This window comes from Varanus komodoensis, unplaced genomic scaffold, assembly GCF_004798865.1.
Source record: "Varanus komodoensis strain SLA01 unplaced genomic scaffold, ASM479886v1 scaffold13_3, whole genome shotgun sequence".
Lineage (NCBI taxonomy): Eukaryota > Metazoa > Chordata > Lepidosauria > Squamata > Varanidae > Varanus > Varanus komodoensis.
Window position 1 is genome coordinate 16,341,833 of NW_025335409.1, and position 13,255 is coordinate 16,355,087.

Here is a 13,255-nt window from a genome sequence, read left to right on the forward strand (position 1 = left end):
GGGAGATGGCAAGGAGAGGGGCCTTTTCCATGATAGTACCCCAAATCTGGAATTCTCTCCTATCCAAGGTTTGGCTGGCATGTTCTCTTTACATATTTAGGCACCTGTTAAAAACTTATCTCTTTCATAAGAACTTTGGTTATTAGGCAGTTTAAAAGCACAGTAAACAAGGAAGCAAGCAAACTTATCTTGAGGCAGGTGAATTTCATGTGCTCACACTGCCCAGTGGAACTACTAGAATTCACATTATAAAAGCAATGCTGTGCACACCTTTTCCACTTAGGAATGGACGTCTTATGAATGAGCAAGCAAGGAGAGGTGTTTCCTCATGTGACTACTCCTGCCTTAAATGCTAACTCCATCCCTAGCAGCAAGTTCTGAAAATCATCTGGAGTAGTACTTCCTTTTGTCTTTTCTGCTCTTATTGCCGACTCAGTTTTTCAGTGTGTGTGTGAATCCCTCTCTCCTAGGGCTGGGCAAATGAATGATATTTGTGTCTGCTAGGATTCTCCACACACCATCTTGCTGCTCATGACTTCCCTGCTTGTGATCACTGCTTGTTTTATGTAAAGAGGAAATCAAACAATGGCCAAATAGCTCAAATGGGGGACTTGCACAGATCTCCCCAAATTTGTGCAGCTTTCCTCCACAAGTTAATGCAAGGCTGATTCAGACTAATGGGGAAAAGCTCTCAGTTCAAACTAAGAGTCAGTGATGAGATGAACACAAGCACACATCTGAATATGTTCACAGACATGCATTCATGCTTGGGGCCTTGTGAAAAGACCAAACTCTCATACTTCCCTACTTTCTCCAATCATAATGTTCAGTCTTGCCCTTCTCTGTGAGCTTAGATGTACATGAAACTTAGATGACTCCAATGTTTTAGGTTTTTCTCATTGGGGAGGTGTTCATAGTTAACTCAATGATCACTTGGCAAAACTAGGGCAGTGGGTGACTCCATAGGAGGCATTTTTCCTGCAATTGCCCTGCATCATTCATTTACAGTGGTGGTGGTGAGGTCATGTTCCATTTGTATCCCTTCTATGTTTGACCATCATTTATCTCATTTTTTTCTTATGAGAAAAGAGATCTGTTAAGCAGAAGAGACAAAATAGCTGCACAATGCCTTCTGACTGAGATCTCTGTTTGGAAGTACCAGGTGGGTAACAAGCAAGAGTTGCCTGCCAACTCTCAAGCAGGTGCATTCAGTGGATTCTGTTGTAATAGGAAAGCAAGACACCACAGGAGAACTTTGAAATGGGCAACAGATCCATTTTGTCTCTGTAGCATCATCTCAGCAGATCTGAATGAGTCTTTAATTTATGCAAGGTTAACTAGAAGACCTGATAACAAAGATGGGGTTAGAAGGTTCAGTTTTTTCTTTGCCTCTTCTGGATCTAAAATGCAGAGCACCTCTTGTTACATCATTAGCTATGAAGGGTAACAAACTATAGAAAATATTGGCCAAGAAGACCATGTTGCTCAGGTCTGATAATTGTCCTTCATCATTTGATATGAAAAAGATGACCTTTTTTCCTTATTAGCCTTATTGTCCATGAAAAGGCTCATAAAAACACTTCATTAGTTTTATGACGCATTGCAAAGGAGAGCAGATAGGGCCTCTTAAGCTCATTAAACATGTTAAAAGTAAGATAGCCAGAGTTACTCCACAGCAATGCTCTAATTATAACCTTCCAGTAAACATACTAGTATTTGCGTATGGGAAAATGCTTGTTTTGTTATACAGTTCCTCACAGTCTTGCTCCTTCTCTCTTCAGCTCCTTTCCTGACTTCTTCACAGCATGGTGAACACAGCTAAAATGTTGATTTCCTTTCTGTTCCGTTCCTTTCCCTTTCCCTTTCCTTTCCTTAAAGCTTTCAAGGACATCCATCTACTGGCACCCTGGGATGGTTTAGGGTGCAATGCTATGCATGTTTAGACAGAAAGATGTCTTACCACCAGTAGGGCCTGCAGCTAGGGATGTATGTAGGTTGCAGTCCAACAATATCTGGGGACTTAAGTTGGGAGCTGCTGCGACTCCACCATACTGGCTTTCCTTCTTTTTTTCTTCCCACCCCTTTCTGAAGCACAGCTACATTCCTGTAAATGTCTTCTGCCCCTGTAAGATGATACTTGTTGATAGTGTCATCAAGAGTCAATTGATCTCCAAGGAGATGTTTTAATTGTCTTCTTTTTAATTATCATCATTCAGGGGAGATATATGGGACCCCCATGGTGAAAGCGTCTCTTTTTGGGGTGGGGGTTACTTGCTTCCTCTCTGCTTGAGGCAATGTGTTTTTCCCCATGGGGGATTGTTCTGGCTCTTCCAGCAGTGCTTCAGATGTGTAAGCCGCTCCCAAGACTGCATTTCTTCTGGTAGTAAGCACATATGTGAAATGCACAATTACTTCCCCATCAGTCTCCCCCTGGAACCTCCAATATGGTTCACCAAAACTTCCAAAATGGAGATGAGCTGCAACATTTGCATTGAGATTTCAAAATCATTTCAGATTTGGAAATGGTTGGAAATCACTTTGATTTTAGGTATACAGAACGCTCGGTGTTAGGAGGCCATAGGAATGCGCCCTAACCGCATTAATTCAGAAGTGTCCTATGGATATTTACTTAGACTGAGTCTCACAACTCAGTGGAACTCGCTTATGAGTGAACACATCCTGTGTCAGGAAGCACATACACTTGCCAGTATAGCCATATCTATGCTCTTCCACTGGAACAAATGTGTTACATCCACACCTTCCCTTTGCAGATCGGGATCTCTGTATATGATTTTTTCCAATACCCTTTATATTATAATTTGTAAATAGGACAGAACTTGCAGTCTGGTGATAGTGCAATCTTACAGTTGTCTATTTGACAAGTTACTTCTGTTGAATTCAATAAGACGTACTTGCAGGCAAATGTATACAGCATTGCAGCCAAATTTACTCAGGGCAGAGTACGGATCAAATCTCCAATCCAGAGACCACTGGTGAACTGAACCAAACTTCTACATACTTAAAAAACATCACACATTTCTATTAACGAGGCAATTGCTTACACAGCAGCTCGAGTATTAGTTCGATTGATAGAAGACCAATAAAGGCTGGATAGAAAGCATGCATTTTGCAGCTTAAGACAGTGATTCATCCATTCAAACTTCCAAAGATGTCTTTGTGTTCTTGCTTGAAAAAGAAGCTTATTGGAACCACCACATACTGTGGCACTGCAGGAAGATCATGTATCAGTACATCCTTCTGAGATGATCCTTGCTGGATCTAAAGATAAGCAGTAGGAAGTTCCAACCCGTCCCTGCCTGCAATATCAGTGCCAGTCCCCAGGTTTTTAAAGTAGCAGTGCCTTGTTTATTCTACCACAGCCACTTTTTTCTGGGAGTAGGCAGAGATTTCAATGAAAAAAAAAAACCCAGCTGGGGTCCAAAAAGCTGCTTTAGAGTCTCCAAGGGGCTTGCAGACATCCAATGCATGGATTGGAGTTGCTGATGTAGTGGATCCAGGGTCCACCAGGCCGCAGCACCAGAACTTTTCTTAGCATGGAAGAGGCTGACCTCACCTGCCATCCTCCTCAGAATTCTTGGTTTCCTCTGTTTGTAATGGTAGCTAACTGGGCAAGGAAATTATTTTTCCCTGCAACAACATGCTCTTCCTTTTTGCAATGTAAAGTATTTTGGAATGGTGTTGTCCTGAGTGCCCTTTCAGTGGGGAAGGGGCAGGCAGAAAGGGAAAATAGCAATTAAATATTTCATTGAGCAGGCAATTAAGACCCAGTAATTTTTGCCAAAGGCCTACTCCTAGTGGAGGAAAACTCCTATAACTGGTTTGTTGAGGTGGATCCACCCAGCTCTCTACCACTCTGGGCTGCCCTTGGGGAAGTGGCTAGGAAAAATGGTATGGTGAGCATCTGAATTTGCACTGGCTCCTGCACTTCAAAACTGACTGCTGCAGCACTGCAAATTTGCTCGGCCTGGCAACTTTGCAGGATGCTTCCGACTGTGGTCCTGGAGGTGATGTGGGGTAGTGCGATCCATCCCATGAGGAGCAAGGAATTTAAATGGCAAAATCCAACCTGTGCATGCAGTCATTAAAGTTGTGAATGATGAAAGAATCTGTTTTAATAGACCCCAGTGTGCTGAATGGTGTGTTCCCTTCCAGCAGAAACCTGTGTGTGCTTACTTGGGAGGAAGTGTGCATAGAATTTCTGTCTGTGTAAAGCAAAAGTGAGCCCTTAGGCATTGCTGATGAAGCCATACAGAAAGGAATGGAAGTATTTGTATGAGTATTTATGGAAGACATATCCTTCATGTTGATCAATGTGAGCCCATAAAGCAGCACTCAATTAAAAAATACATCATTACATAAGGATGTAATCCTATGCATCTTCAGAGAGACCCCCCACCTCCTTATAATTCACAGCATGTCACAGGGAGCTTTGCTGGCTGGGAGCTGAAGGGGTTTTTGTCTGTCTAATCATGCATAAGATTGTACCCTAAGTTGCTTTACATATTAAAAATAAAATAAAATGAGTCATAAAGCCCAAATGCCATTTGAATAAAACTGTTTTCAGTGTCTGGAAACTGATAAACCTGGATTAAAATGTTGATAAAGAGTTGATAAAGCTCTGGCTTAAGTATCCTACAGCCTTGGTGCTGCCATTGGAAGGAAGTACTGACACCAGACTTCTGATGGAAGGAGAAAAGAGCCCAGGCTTCTTCCTGGCTGGAATGCAAAGAATGCACAGGCAGAGGCTTGCAGCCTCTGTCATTTTTAGCAGAGGTGCTTAATGGCAGATTCCAGCTGCTAGGTTCAAGCAGCTTTTCAGCATCTGGATTTAATCAAAAGTACCCCATACTGATGGACCTCATCCATCCTGCACATCCATCCTGTAGTCCCTGCACTGCTCTAGAGCAAAACAATAACATACTTGCTGGATCCAAATTTAAAATAATCTCCATTTGGCCAAATGTACACAGTTTTCAGTCAGTTGTGGTTCTATGTTATTTCAAAGACTCAGGGTAAGCCAAGTCTTCGATTAGGATTATACTGTATTAGTCCAAACTTTTCCCTTGGCGAGGTAGGGTATTTTAAGCAGGGGAGGAGCTTTGGTAACAAATTTTCTGAGTTGAGCACTGATGTGTAATTGCTTCTGCTGTTATCACTGAAAGAATATTTCCCTTGGAACTGTATAACCCACCACTTATCTCAGAAGGCAGTTAAAACAACGAAATACACTTAAATACAATGATCACTCTCCAGAATATAACAGCACTCTGAAGAAGATAATCTAATCAAAGCTACAAACTTTCATGTCCCATTGATTTCAGCAAGAGTGTACAACACAATATTGTGCATTTTGACTTGGTGATCCCTCTGTGTGCAGTGGAGCTTACTCCCTAGTAAGTGTGTCTATGTTGGTAGCTTTAAGCACATCCTTAACTCTCCTATTGAAATCAATTGGCCCTAGAAGGATTTATCTTTGGTCGAAATGTGCCTGAAAATCCTATTAAGCGAAGCAGCAGAAATGGTCAAATTGAGCCACATCCAATAAAGTAAACAGACCTTTTAAGAAGCAGATTACTCTCTGGAAGACTAAGATAAGCAACAGAGCTTTCTGTCGCACAGAATCATGCCCAGCCTCAGCTGATTAGACAGACATTAGCCTTAACACCTTTGCCTGGCAGTGCCCTGCTGGAGATACTGTTCTAAAGTTTTCAACTTTCACTGGTAATCTGATCTTTGAATGACACATTTCCACTGAAATTTGTGATGGCCTAAAGGAAGCGGATAAGCAAGGGCTTTTGCACACATGAAGGGAGGGCAGTCTGGAGGTGCTCTCCAGTGTGAACTTGCTGCTGTTCAATTAATGCTGTAGGAGTCTGAAATTAGCTGAGCTCTTTCCAATTTACATAAGAAAAACTCCTCTCATGCTTCACTGAGCTGTGGCTGGGCCCTAATTGACCATTCGTGGTCAAGTTCTCTGTAGAAGTGAAATGATTTTCATGGCCATTCAAAGTGCAAAAGATGATGTGAATTAAAATGGGATGTGAGCACCGGCGGTGAGCAGCAAGCAGCTATTCAGGCAAAATCTGCACACCAAGCAAATTTCAGAACTGAAATTAGATGTAGTGCTGCTAGAAGCCTGGGAGCTAAGCATGGATGGACTTGCATCTGTCACTGTACAAATGGGAAAAATAAAATTCCTTTCCCTGAATTCTTCAAATCCCTGAAGCAGCAATTTGGAGCACCTGTTAAGCATCCTCAAGGACTTCCAAATTTTCTTGGGGACAGTTACCCTGCTCGTCATGCTGTAAATGAGACCTGAAACGCCATACGGCCCTAAGGATGTAACCCTGTGCCCACTTGTTTGACAGTTAGTGCTCATCTCTTTTCGTATGACTTGCTTCTAAGTCACCATTGATAAGTTTAAGAGAAAGTGAGGGCTGAGATGCTAGGAAGTGAGAGGGTTAAAATAGTTGCTTTGGAGAGATGGCACTGTGCTCACACATATGGAATAAAAGCAGGAAATTAGAGTTCAGACTCCACAACAAATAATTACAAAATGCAAAACTGAATACCGTTCGTGTTAAATTTGAATGGCACTATTAGCATTCAAGTCTGTATTATCCCTTTTGGGACAAGTTCTGGCATGCTGAGGAAGATAACTTTGAAAACTATACATTAGTGGTCAGGAGGCAAGCACATGGAAGAGATGTTCCCAGGTGGAACACCTAGTGATGGGTATGGTTTTAGGATGGGGATGCAGAAGGTCAGACCCACATTTGTCCCTCTCGAGTTCCCCAGAAGGCCGTGCCTCTTCCCCAGCTGCATGTTGATCCCTTCCGATCAGTGATCCTTGACTTTTGTGGAGTGACCTCCCTCCCTTGCCTTTCTTTTGGAAATAAGTGTGTTGCACTAAAAATACGCTGCAATCTTGGGTTTTGCCCCTTTGAAGCCACCCAAGGTAGCTTCTGTGAAATGGAATTTGGTGGTCGGGCAGAAAGAGGCTCAACATGGCTGTTGTAGGGCTGTTGGGAGCTGCAGAACCTAGTTCCTGCGGACTCTGGGACTGGCCATGAAAGCGCCTCCCCCTGCTTTTACTGCTACTTCCCAGTGGTTTCTGGTAAAGACAAGCTTTCCTCTCCTTCCTTGTTTGCTCTGCAATGTTCGCTGATTCTTGCAGCAACCTAAATCATCAGCTGTCACTGAAAGAAAACTTCCAGAGCTGCTAGGAAACAGCTAATTATGATGAACAGCACAATCCAGTGCATGTTTAGCAGTAAGCCCTGTTGAGTTCAAGGAAATGTCGTGCCAGGTAGGGCAGTGGAGGATTGCCCCTGAAACCCTGTAGCAGGCTGACATATTTCAGGTAGGACCATTTGTTGCAGGGTCAGCCCCTCCCTTTCCAGGAGTACAGGTTGCCTGGACTGGCATCTCCATTCAGGATGGGGCAGCATCCTTCACTGGACCTGAGGGTAGCAAGCTTGTTCAGCTGTCTCAAGACAAGTTGTGTGGCTTCAAGAGTTCTGCTCTCCAAGATAAAGGACGACATTTTCTGCCTGTATGGTGGCAGCCACCACACTCTGGCTGTGCAGATAAAAAATCAGAGCATTTGTGCCATTCATTCTTCCAGATTTGCCACTAGCCCAAGGGAACCTGTATGATTACAGGTCTCCCTTAGACTTAAGGCTCCCTGCCCTCTTTCTATTTCAGGAAAAGAATGGAAAGTGTCCTATGGAGACATCAGCCTAAAGCAGCATTCAATCAAATGTCCCTGATGGTTTGTTTTTTAAATGGGAAACACTGGAGCCAGGATCTCCCTAGCCCCTTTCTATTTCCATCCTGTCAAAACTAAGTTTTAAATTTCAGTTGAGTGCACTTGTTTCCTGCTTCCTCACAGTCAGCTGTGCCCAAAGCGGCTCATGACAAACAATTTATCAAAACTTGGAATTTGGAGGGAAAGATACATTTGGAAGGGGAAAAAAAACCCACACAAAGATGAAAGTTCAAATAAAACAAAATCAATAGTCCAATAAGCATAGGATAAATTCAATTCTACCATAAAATAATTTAGACTTGGAGTACCGAGGAAAACAGGCCGAAAAAAATCAATCAAACTAATAATCTCTAATAGATGTAGTTTTGGTGCCCTGCAAAGGCAACAACCTGGCTAAAAGGGACTCTCTTGCCAGCAGGCTCCCTCAGCCCTCCTGCCAGGGGGACTGGCAGCACTAAAAGGCTGACTCAGTCACTTTATGGGAAAGCAGCATACAAGTGCAACATGCCCAGATCTGCTCACTGCAAATTGCAAGCAGCAGCAACACATGTTAAAGAAAAGTTGGAAGGATGTAATGCCAACTGTTTAGTAAAGCACTCAGACCATATGAATTAATTAGTTAATTAATAGGTTAATTAATAATGCAATTATCCTTTAAGCTTGCTAGTTAAGCTAACAGCAGAAAATGACCCTTGAAAATGTTTAGGAGCCAGTTAACATTCCTGGATGTTAACAGTGGGGAGTCACTGCTTCCAGCAGGACTGCCTTCGCTGTGCTCCAGAGGTTTCCTGTCCACTTCTGATCCAATGACTGAAGCAGCCTGAGTCAACGTTTCTTCTGCAGGCTTCCATGTCTAAGATAAGCTGTGGTTTATGCATTAAGCGAAGGCTAAGAAAAGTTTGCAATTTTTGCACAAATATTTGATTTTCACTATTTGTCTAATTTGGAAATCGGAAACTTCACAGTTTTGAAGTTTGCCCACAGTTTTGATTGGGCAAATCAAAGCAGTATTGCGGTTTTTAGCATCCATTTGTGCAAATTTCCTTAGAGGATTTTTTTTTTATTGCACAAACTAATTCCCATCTTTGAAGCAGAAGTCCATGGCTTTGAACAAGGCTTACTTGAGGTTAATGAACTGAATCTGGGGGCGTAAATTGTGCAAATCCATCGCATTTTTACCCTCTTATTTGATTCCTCACACTCCCCTAGTATGGAACATCCAGTGGCCTAGATAACAAACAGGAGAGGGTCACACTCTCTCTGCTGGTGATGGCATCCTTCCAGGTGCTGGTGCTGGTCTAACAAACCATTTAGAAAACCCATTGCAGTGTTCTGGTAGCCCTTTGTTCCTCCCTTGAGGGGGACTGGGAAAGTCAGTAGAGCAGGGCTGAGGAGGCTTTTGCAGTCTGAGGGCTGCATTCGTTCTAGGCAAACATGTTGAAGATGAACCCTCAAAGTGGGAGGGCACTGCTGCACCTCTAGCAAGAAGTCTCAGTGTGGTTATCCAGATCCTATTCTCTCTCTCTCTCTCTCTCTCTCTCTCTCTCTCTCTCTCTCTCTCTCTCACACACACACACACACACACACACACACACACACACACACACACAAAGACACACAGAATGAGAGAGAGAGTCATTCAGTCCTCAAGCTCCCCCAACTCCAATTAAGCTTTTAAAATCTCCATTGGCAGCAGTGGGCACTTTCAAAAAGACTAAATGCAGCAGAGGAAGAGTTCTTTGTTTCTCATGTGGTGGGGGGGGGCCTGGGAGGGAGAGTCACGGGGTTGAAAAGGGGCAGGATCACCTTTCCCCCCAGCAGCACCCCCAATGCCCCCATGCCACAACTTAAACCTCCATTAGCACTAATGGCATCTTCATTACAGCCTAAATGCCAAGGGTGTGGGGCAATTTTGGGAGCTGGAGAGCTGAATGCAGCATTTCCCCATGTGTGTCTGAGTACATCTGCTCATGGAGCGAGGATCAAAATCATAATGGCTCCATCTATTCTTGTTAATGGTCCATTTTCACCCCCACAATGGGATGTCATTTGTACACTGTTATATTAAGGGGTCTTCATAGTTCAGATTGCTTTGGATGAGTACATTTCCTCCCTAGAAATGTTTTTCTGTTTATGGTTAAAAAAAATCACATTCCTGTCAGGCAATCAGTGAAGCATTAATTTATGATACAAATCCTTTCCTATGCAATACATTTGGACTAAAACTCCAACAAATTACAGTAGATGCATGTCAAAACTTTAGCTTTCTCAAATTTCTTTTCAACAGGACAGTATTAAAGTTCAGCATGAAAGCAACATAATTATCCAACTTAGGCAAATACAGCACAACTGCAATGTGCTTAAGCTTAGGTAGAGTTTCACCATGTCATGTGTCCCATTGTGTATATTCCATGCATGCTGTTGGATTGAGTCCATCTGCCAATGGAACAGACATGAGTATAGGAAGCCCTTTTCTGCAAGCAGAAGTCTCCTTGCTTGACTCTGGATAGAACTGCATAACTCTGCAGTTGCATAATGCAAGTGTGATTTTTATTTTTTGTTTTAAAATTGGGACATAATTCAGGCAGCATCCTGATATATAATCTAATTAAAAAGAAAGTTGCTGTGTGCTAGTTTGTAAGACAGTGCTGTGACATAGACAGGAAGGGTCTTATCATGTGAGGCCATCAACAGAAGAGCAGGGTTCCCCTTATCACTTGATAACACTGGTCCTCCACAGATAGCGTTAATTGGCTTCTTTATTGTATTCTATCTCCAACAGTGACAGATATTTTCTGCTGCATTTCTCAACTGCATCTGCAGCTCCTCTGTGCTTCTGAGCTAATTCCTAAAATGTGGATGGTCAGAAATCCTTTGCTTTGAGATCTGGAGATGAAACGTACTCATAGGAAACTCAGACTTATTGATGAAAATATATTGAAATACATATTACTACAGGGCTGCAGCTTGCCACTTAGGCTGCAATCCTATACATGTTTTCCTGGGAGTAAGCTCCATTGAACTCAGTGGGACTTTCTTCTGAGTAGCTCTGCACAGGATTTATTTATTTATTTATTTATTAAAACATTTTTATGCCGCCCCATTCGCCGAAGCCTCGGGGCGGCTTACAACATAGATAAAACAAGTTAAAATCCATATAAAATAATCTTAATTAAAACTCACATTATAAAATAAGCCGCCCTGGCCAGATAAAATTCAATTGTATTTAGCATTTAAAATGTTGCTTAAATAAAAAGGTCTTAGCCTGGCGCCGAAAAACAAATAACGACGGCGCCAGGCGGACCTCTCTGGGGAGCGCATTCCATAACTTAGGCGCCACCGCTGAGAAAGCCCTTCTCCGAGTAACCACCCTCCTAATTTCTCTCACGGAGGGCTCCCGGAGAAGGGCCTCTCCCGCCGATCTCAGGGGGCGACTGGGCAAATATGGATGTAAGCGCTCCTTCAGGTAACCAGGACCCAAGCCGTTTAGGGCTTTATAGGTCATTACCAACACCTTGAATTGCAAACTGCATTTCTTCTCCATTTTGGCTTTGGAAGTTGTTATATATATATTTATTAGATGTCTCTTGATACACGGTAGTCTCTTCCTAACTGACAGAGACAAATTGAAGAAGACAGCACCACACAGGTTGATCAAATGGAGGAAACAGGTTTGACCAAAATTCTAGCTTTGTGAAAGTTCTCAGAAATCCTTCCTTCCAAGAAAAGCAATTCATTACCTGCTAGGCAACTCTGTAATATTATACTGTCTGCTGCTAAAACTGTAACAGTATTTTACTATGGACACCTCTATTGTTTTGTTCTTGTTCTAATAGGGTTTTGACTGTAATTGTACCTATGTTTGTTTGTTTTTTAAAAACAGAACCCTTTTTTCCACTCTGAGCTTCAAGCCTGTTTTACAGATTCCATTCCTTATGCATAATGAGTTATTTGCTTATCATTTTCTATTGTACTCAGTGGGATATTACTGGAATGCTGTTCTGCTTTCATTAGCACAATATCTGGAACTGAAGTAGATACTCAGAAGACTAAGAAAGAAATAAAAGAACTGGAAGGGGGGCATACAAGAACAACATCACTTGCATTAGAAGCTACAGAGGAATTAAAATAATTAGAGGTGATGTAGCTTCCACATTGAGAACCAATTTAATTTTGACGTCAGTTTCATGTGATTTCTATGTTGTGATGTGATGTAGGGCATTGCTGCTTTCCTTATGTTGTGTAGACAAGGTTGGCAAAAGACAGAGTTTGTTCCATCACAGGAATACTCACAGGTAAGTTTTCAGACAACACAACAAGCACTGGTGGGTTTGGGGTTTTATTTAAACATTTTTAGTCTGTCATGCCATCTGAAGCCAGCCATGGTATTTTCCCATAGTAAGTTTGATCTTTAGAAACCATTATAAGAAACAAGGGTTTGTTCTATGGTTTCTCTGCATCACCATGGCTTGTAATGTTGTCTGAACCCAGGAATATGATTTCCATGATCCTGGTATGCAACTACCACAGAGTCCTCTGGAAAGAATGGCAACTGTAGTAGCTGCTTTAGCATTTCAGCTTCTATTTACAGACTAATGAGGAAGAAGCAGGTGACATAGGTTTGGAGCAATGCACCTTGGGATTGAATTTCAGGAACAGGGGCTGATGGGATACATGCCAACAGTGGGAGGACTGAGCAGAGAGGATGGAAACCATGATAGAAACATAGAAACAGAGTGAGTCAGAAAGGGTCTCCCGGGCCATCTAGTCTGACCTCTGGCTCCAGTCGGCTCCACTCACTACATGCCTACTATGTGCATGTCCAGCCTATCCTTGAACATCCTCACAGATGGGGCCTCAACCACCTCCCGTGGAAGCCTATTCCATAACCTCGGGGTCCTAACTGTCAGAAAGTACTTCCTGGCACCCAAATTGCTCTGTTGGAGTGCATCCTGCCTTCCTCTGCAGGGGAGAACAGATCTCTGCCCACCTCTGTGTGACACCCCTTATATACCTGTATGTCGCCGACATATTCCCTCTGAGTCTCCTCTTCTCCAGGCTGAAGAGACCCAATTCCCTCAGTCTCGCCTCATATGGCATCCCCTGCAAACCGGCCACCAACCTTGTGGCCCTACGCTGCACTGACTCTAACCTGGCTATATCCTTCCTGTAACAAGGGGCCCAAAACTGAAAGCAATACTCCAGTTATGAGTGCATCAGAGTCGTAAAGAGTGGTGGTAATACCTCCCTCAATCTAGAAGCCACACTTCTGGCTATGCAACCAAGGGTGGCGTTCACCCTTTCAACCACCGCGTCACACTGCTGACTCATGTTTAGCCTGCAGTCAACCAGCACTCCGAGTTCCCTTTCACAAGTGCTGCTCTCCAGCTACTTGTCCCCTAACCTGTACTTATGACACCTATTCCTATGCCCCAAGTGCAAGACCTTGCACTTATCCACATT